The sequence below is a fragment of the Daktulosphaira vitifoliae genome, unplaced genomic scaffold (genome assembly GCF_025091365.1).
Source record: "Daktulosphaira vitifoliae isolate Bord-2020 unplaced genomic scaffold, ASM2509136v1 Scaffold_3, whole genome shotgun sequence".
Classification (NCBI taxonomy): Eukaryota; Metazoa; Arthropoda; class Insecta; order Hemiptera; family Phylloxeridae; genus Daktulosphaira; species Daktulosphaira vitifoliae.
In genome coordinates, this window is record NW_026099574.1 from 25217656 (window position 1) to 25226003 (window position 8348).

The window sequence follows — 8348 nt, forward strand, 5'->3', positions numbered from 1 at the left end:
TTGCCAGTAACGACTTCCGTTAGATATCTGGTTTTTCCATAATTTGCGGAACTGATTATTCACTATCCATTGCTTTTGTTGGCAATAAAAAGGGTGAACGAGTTTCTAACCCTTATTCACAGTCGGACTCACAAATATCAAACGAATGGGACTACTAGTCAACAGGTGGTGGTTGTGGTGGTAATCCCACTACGATGCTTTAAGGTCGAGGCAAAGGACGAACGATGACCTCCCCTTTTTTATGTTCCATTCCTCCACCAACCGTTATGGACACGTATCATTGACAATGACGGTTCGAATACTGACCTACAGTACTCCATCATGGTTTGAGATTGGGATAGGTTCCTTTTTTCGCTGTTATATGAGAATTGTTCTCAACCAATTAAGAGGTGTTCAAAGAAAAACGCTAAAAAATTTATAGAAATTATTACACATATAACATATTTTATATTTATAACATTCATAACATATTTAGTGTATCTTTAAAACAATTATACTCATTTTAACATCATGCAAGAGATATTATTTCGTGGGCTGTGAAAGTAACTACAATGATTGGTTTCATTAAGTATCCTAAATATCACACATTATTAAATAATATGATAAATATATGTAATTATTTAAGAAAAAGTTCGATAGTTTTTTTTACGAAACTGTTTTTGTTCATATTATTCACTGATTGGACACATAAATTTTAATATATTTAATGTTTACGAAAGTAATAAAAACATTTATATTATATTTATTTATTAATAATAATTAATACAAAAAATTGTTTTATAAACTCATTACCAATTATACTGTATAAAAAAAAAAATGAAAATATTATATTCTTAAAAAAAATGTATATAAATAAAACTGTTTATTATTATTATACTTTCTTAAGATTATTTTTAAGATCTTTATCGAAAAATATTTTGAGAAACTTTAATTTTCTTACATGCCTAAAGCAATTTTGTAATATTATTAATCACAGCTCATAAAATATTCATATTGATTGATAAAATATTTCATAAGCAATGTTTTCAAAATGATGAGATAAAAATACTATTTTATTCTACAATATTTTTATTAATGGCTCAATTTAAACTTAAAAAAAATTATTTCAATTTCCTTTTTTGTTATTTAAAATACGAAATACATATTAAAAACGCATAAAAAATATAAAATAATAACTAAAAAAATGTCTGCTTAAGAGAGTCTTTTAAATCATTATTTTAGAAGATATTTCTATGTTTTATATTAAATGTCTAATTCGAATAACTTTATTTAAGTTATAAATGATTATTAATTTGAACAATTTTCTAGTTAGAAATGCGTGAATTTATGCATAAATATTACATTCAAATAGAATAGAATAATTTTAAACAAATTGTTTAGTAGTAATGACTCCTGTAATATTTTCTGTATGATAAATAATGATTATCATATTTAATAGATATAATTATATCTATGAAATATCAATTTAAATTATTTTTTTATCCTATTTAAAAAATAATTATCATCTCAAATATCTAATAAACACAATTAAAGATCGCTTTTTTTAAATAACCTGTGTCTAAATTAATAAGTTTATTAATTTAGATCTTTAAAAACATTTTTCCAAAAATTAATACATTTATTAATAGTATTTGAAAAAATATTTCTCAAATGCATTTAAATTTTTAAAACTTAGAGACTATTCAATTATTAAAAGTTATTTAGTTTTTTTTGTTTATACTATTTGAATATACTATTATTAATGAAAAACTAATCTAATTCTATAAATATTTTCTTCTTTTATTTGTACATTTTTTGTGTTTTTTTTTACTTAACTGTTCTGTTCCTTCTTTGTTAATTATTCAAAGTATAAAAATAAAATGAATAAATTATATTTCATCAAAGTATAGTTAGTCTCATTGTTTAAATAATAATAAAGTAATAATCCTAACAGAGTAGCATAAAAAGGTTTTTAATTTAGTTAAGTGGCTTCTTTACTATTGAATACTTGCAATACCATTTATATAATTAATTCATTAATAAACATCGTAAAATTTAAATATCAGTTTGAAAGCTAACAACTCATTCTATCGTATTTTAATTTCACAAGTTCTTATAATATTCTATTTTCGGTTTATTTTTAATGAACTTTATAAAATTTTAATTATTATATTACTGCTGAAAATTTATCTCGAATGATATACAGGAAGATTTATTAAGCATATTACCTCTCATTTTTAGTAAAATAATGATTTTTTCATAATATTAATGTATAAATTAATATGTTGTTTATTTTTATGAACATATAAACAGTGTTTATTTAAATTTTTTGTAGATATCAAGTTGATTATAAGAAAAAATTATTCCTTAGATAAGATTTTAGGGGTAACTTTCAAAAGTTATATGAGAACCCATTATTATTTTTTTACTATTAAATGAATAGTAAAATGTTGACTAGTCGATAATCAGTTTTTTATTATTAATTTTTGGAATATTATCATTTGAAGATGAGATAAGGTGAAGAACGGGGTACTGTTTAGCGTCGCTCTATTTTTACTATAAGGAACAGGTAAGATTTTTTTTAAGTTGCGCACACAATTCGGCTAATAATAAAAATTCAATAACGTAAAAGTAATATTACAATGGTAGTCATCGACCTATCAAAATATTATGTAGACTATTCTCCATTTAATGTTTAAAAATAATAATAATTTAATCCATTTAATTTTCGAAAGAATAAATTTTGCTTGCAACAAACTCAATATTTAAGATAGTTTATAAAAATAAATAAAATTATATTCTAAACATTTTTAATTAAAAATAATAATATTTAACGATAAAATGGGGAGTTGTATGCTTAATACATTACCCTGTAGATAAGCATTTGCTTTTTAAAAGAAATTTTTTATTTTTTTTAGAAGATAAATCTTTAACTACTAAAGTCATTAACCTACGATTATAGTAATCCAAAATAAATATAATTCTTATGCGGTTTGTGGTTTGAGCATGAGGATGATTGAGTTCTATGTATTTATTAAATAAAGTGATACAATATAATTTTCTCTCGTGGAATGAGTACAAGGGTTTTATGAGAAGATGTAAAATACTGGAAAAAAAAAGTGATGTCTGAAAATATATTAATATAATAATAATTTGAAATAGAAATTATTAAGATTAATTATCATATTTTAAGTATCAATAAACGCTACTTGTACTAGTAGTTGTATAAAGTACTGTTGACTTTTTAGTCATGTCAAGTAGGCTCTCTATCTTGCAAGAGAGACTATTTATATTGACCATACAGGCACCCACTCAAAATTGGACAAGACTGGTTAGTTTCGTACAAACGTTATCGATTTTATAATTTAAATAATATGTTATTCTTCATTTATGTTCTTTGATTCTCTACTTCATTTTTGTACTCATTATACTTAATTTTAAATTTTACAAATCTTCTGTGAAATATAAGTTAACCTTTGTAAGGTTTGAAATAACGTTGAAATAAATGTACTTCATTTTTGTGATGTATAGTATATGAGAAACGTAAGAAAAATAGAGGAATCTTTTAAAAGACTTCATTTCTTAACTAGAAATAACGTTACTAAATAGCGATCAAAAAAATTAGTTAATTGTATTTTTTTTTTTTCATTAAAAATTAATTCTTTTTTTTTTATCCACTTTAAATACCTATTTTTTATTGTAAAATGTAAATAACGATCGTTGTAAAAAATATTAATCAATTTAATACGTACAAAAAAAAAAAGTATAAAAAGGCATTTAAGATATAATATAATATAATAAAATATATAATATTGGACTATATAAAAGTTGTTCGATTCCAGTTCGCCAGTTTTATGTTATTATTATTTTCTCGACAGTTGTTTTTGGAAAAAAAATGGCAATAAAAACACACACCAGTTAAATGGATTTGAAATTAATAAGAAAATAGAAAACGTAATGAAAAATCGTGTGTTTTTCTTTAACCCTGTTGGCTCGAGTTTGCCTGTTAGAACGATAAATTCAAAAGTTTATATCTTTCCATAACGGCTGTAGAAATAAAACATGTAGCTTAATTATATACTTGACGTTCCAAAACTTTTATCGTTAAATATTAAATGCCATAAATTATCTGTTCGCGTAAATGTGTATGTATGTTCCAACATTACTTCTCTAATAAAATATTTTATAAAGAATTGATACTATTATTATTACTAAATTAAATGAACCTATGGAAATTGATCATAATATACGATTGCAAAAATGAATGGTTTTAATGAAAAATTAAAATTCCTATCATCGATTATCAAGAAGTAAATTAACGACAGGTACATAAACGTTTTTTGTACTGTTTGATAATAATATGTTTAATTATTGGGTACTATTCAATTCAGGTAATCCGAAAATTTGTTAAAAATTATTTGAAAAATTCAATATAAAAATTAAAGTATTTTTAAGCTCCACTAGAGTGAATTTAGATATACACTGAGTAACTGAATTAAGCTCAGACATTCTTGAAACTAAATGGTTATTAACAAATTAAAATATATTTACAATACATTTGGAGTCGATATAAATTTAAAAAATATCGAGTATTCCATCAAACCGTTTATTTTGAAAACTTTCAATTCACTGTAACAATTTGTTAGAATGGTTTTGTATTTAAAATACTGAATGATAAATCAACAAACATAAAATTTCGTTTTAAAACAATGTTATTAAACTAGTTTTGTTATCTATATAATAAAATACGGGTTTATCATACTTAAAGTATACATGTTCTATTATTATGAAGCAATTTATAATATTAAAGTAACAATTATTCATTTATTTCATTTTCAAGAAAATAAAAAAACAATCACAATGACAATAAAATAATAAATGAAGATAATATTAAAAGAAATATTTTTCTTTGAATCTCATAAATTGAATGTTTTGCTGTGGAAAGTTAAAGAATTTGTAATAAAGAATTATAAGAAAATAAAAATGTAAAAAGCTAAAAAGTATTTAAATGGATAGTTTAGTTTTTAAGGTATAAATTGAATTTTTTTCAAATTTTTCAAATTTATTTTTATTTATTCATATTTAAATTAACTGATTAAGCAAATAAGGAATAATTTTCAAAACTTGTGAATTTTCTTTTCAGAATAGTTAGTATAATACAAAATTACATAAAAGTATTTGTTTAGATATCATTTCTACATTACTTCATCAGTAATTTAATAGCTATTTTTATATTATAGCAATGTTGTTTATTTAAATCATAAATTAATAAAAAAAAGTAATACATAAACGATGTTTAATTATACAACGTTGATATTATACATGAATAGAAAAGTATACTTTTCTATTTATATAAATTAAATTTTATTTTGTTGTTTTGCAATTATTATGATAATTATTATCACAATCGTTTCAGAACTATTATCTTTTTACAGAAAAATTTTCATTATATTTTATTCTAAAGTCCACAAAAATTCGCAAAACAATGGATGTATGCCATGTCAAAGTAACTCTGATAATAATGTGAATTGACATAAAAAGATTTAAACTAATTTAAAAGTTTAAACATTAATACAGGGCTTACTTAATCCTTTGTTCGTAAATAAAGGTAAATATTTTAGAAAATATACAGACATTTGTTAAAAGTTTTCGTGACACTTTAAATGGTTTCAACTCGATAAATCTTGTACAAAATCATGTGTAGATTCATAATTATCATAATATATTAAAGTAAAAAAACAATAAACGAAAGTTTCGAAAAATTTCAGAAAATAATTTATAGTTTGTAGACAGTTTAATAAAAAAAAATTTTTTTTAATTTAATTAGTAAAGATATATATTTTTTCCTATAATTTGTTTTTCATTTAAATAACATTTTTCATTATCACATAATAACTTTAATTCACATTTACAATAAAGATAAGGGATGTTACAAATAAATTCATTCATTACACTTTTATAGCGAATAAGAGATGAAGCTAAAATTAATATAATTATTGTCAAATCAATAAATAATTGACACTAAAAAAATTATCCATATAGTTACCATTTTATGAAAATAAGCGCCTAATGTTTGAAGACTGTGTATGAATTATTTTGATATATTTTAAAACTTTAAATGAATGATTACGTGGATAAAAATTATTAATATATTTATCAGTCTGTGAAACTTTTCTAGTATTTTTGTTTAATTTCTTCTAGCACAATGTAATTGACATTGATCAATTATGACGGCAATACAAATGGGGAGCAGCGTTGTTGGATAAAATATCATATGAGTAAGTACAATTTAATGTAGATTATCCTTTTTATATTCTAACGCGGTTAAGCCAAGCAATTGGATTTATGCTTGAATCTTAATTGTTCATGTATTTTTTTTGTTACGATATCACAGTTTACGTCTGTAAATTTACTTGCTTCGTCAAATTTCTATAGAATAGACTATTTAAGAAGTTGTAATCAACTAATATTTTTTTAAATAATACGGTAGAAATAAAAGAGAAATATTATTAAATAATAATAGAAACAAAGTTTTTTTATTTTATTTTCTAAATGTAGAGAGTTTTGTATATAAATTATTTTAGAGTACAATACATTTTACATTAGAGTAAGGTGAAGTAATACTAAACGATTGGAATAATGAATGTTTTTTGATATAAACGTATAAGTTTTTATTTCAAACTTTCATTTAATATGATACTTGAGTATGAACTCATACAAAGATCAAAACTTTTCAATCTAAAATAAAATCTACTAAATATTCGAAGAGAAAAAATTAATTTAAAATTCCTCCTTTCGTTTACATTTACCTCACTTGTCCCCTATTTAATACATTACGAAAATTAACAAATTATACAATTTTGTGTAAACAAGATATTGTGGCAGATAAAATAACAAAAAAATTATCCAAAACATAATTGCATAATGTACAATTAAATTAATTAACGTATCAATAGTAACTATTACATAAAAATAGTGTAAATTTTGAGTTATGTGTTTTAGATTTATCATTTTCCATCTAAACACTATTACAGAATTTAAGACAAGTCAGGTATTATATCAAGTAGGAATCAAAATCTCTCTTTTTTTCTTTACTAAGTTTAATTTTGTTTATAATGTGAAGTTATATTATGTTAAGTTACACATTTTTAAGTTATTTGATAATTTTAAGTTGATTAATTTGCTGTCAAATACATATTGTATTTTTTGGGCTATTGCCTGTAAAGTTAATAATAAATAAAAAATCATTTAACAAAAAATGCTTATTTATTTTATTTTATAAAAAGTATTTTTTTATGAAAAAGTTATAGTTTTTGAAAATATAACAACAAATACAAGATTGATTTTAGTGAACAATTTAAAAACAAAACGAAATATTTATTCTAATTTAATAAAAACAGCGCAGTGGGGTCGTGGAACAATGAGGGGAATGCGGCATAGTTGGAACAAACAATACAGATTCACTTATCATAAACCACTTAATTAATCGACAAATTAGAATAATATTAATTTTTTTTTTTATTAGTTTCTTTTAGTTCAATGTTTATCTCAATTAATCATTCATAAAGTATTTTTTATGTTCATCCCTTATAAATTATATGCGTACCAACTTTGATTTTTTAATTTAATTTAGAATCTAATTAAGAAAATGTCTGATCCATAATAACTTTTGGAGTCGTATTTTGGAAATTGTTGATATTTTTACACCTAGGTGGGATGAAGAGTACATTTGGGAAATGACTAGTGATAAAAATAACAATATAAATATTTCACCTTTAGCAATCCCTATAAATCATAAATAACTTTATAGAGTATAAAGAAAATGCATTAAAAAATTTAACTAAAAAAAAAATTTTAATGACTTGTTATTAGTGAAAACATTATAAACTAACATAAAATTGAGATGCACAAAGCAATATATCTTATTAATAACTATGGAAGTGGACATAAGAAAAAAGCTCATCGTTTAGTAATTTTTTCAGCATTGACTAATTTATTATTATTTTATTATATAATGAGATTTTTAAATAGTGAATAACCCAGTAGTCAGTATCTGACAGTAATTTAAATTACTATCATAAATTTTTCTATGCAAATCCATAAATAGTGTTTATTTTTAAGAAATAATTGGTGAATTATTGCAAACGTGTATCATAATTCTAAGTATGGATTTAACAAAAAAAGAAAAGAAAGTTAACTTTTTTAGTTTAATTATTCTGACCTTCGTCTTAGTAACTAGAGCATTATTTTGGAAAGGGCAACCCCTTTATTTTTAATACACTTATTTTATTGACATTTAAAGTTACGAAAATTCTCTCTAAAAATATTGATAACTAACATTTAAATATATTTTTTGTAAAAAGAAAGGG

At 22.2% G+C, this 8348-nt stretch overlaps 1 long non-coding RNA gene across 1 annotated transcript; it reads left to right on the forward strand.

The window, feature by feature from the left end:
* Positions 1-5474: 5474 nt before the first annotated feature.
* Positions 5475-7047, forward strand: LOC126901811 (uncharacterized). Its single transcript, XR_007703128.1, has 3 exons — positions 5475-5587; positions 6181-6257; positions 6982-7047. It is a non-coding gene; the product is annotated as an uncharacterized LOC126901811 (long non-coding RNA).
* The last annotated feature ends 1301 nt before the right edge of the window (positions 7048-8348 follow it).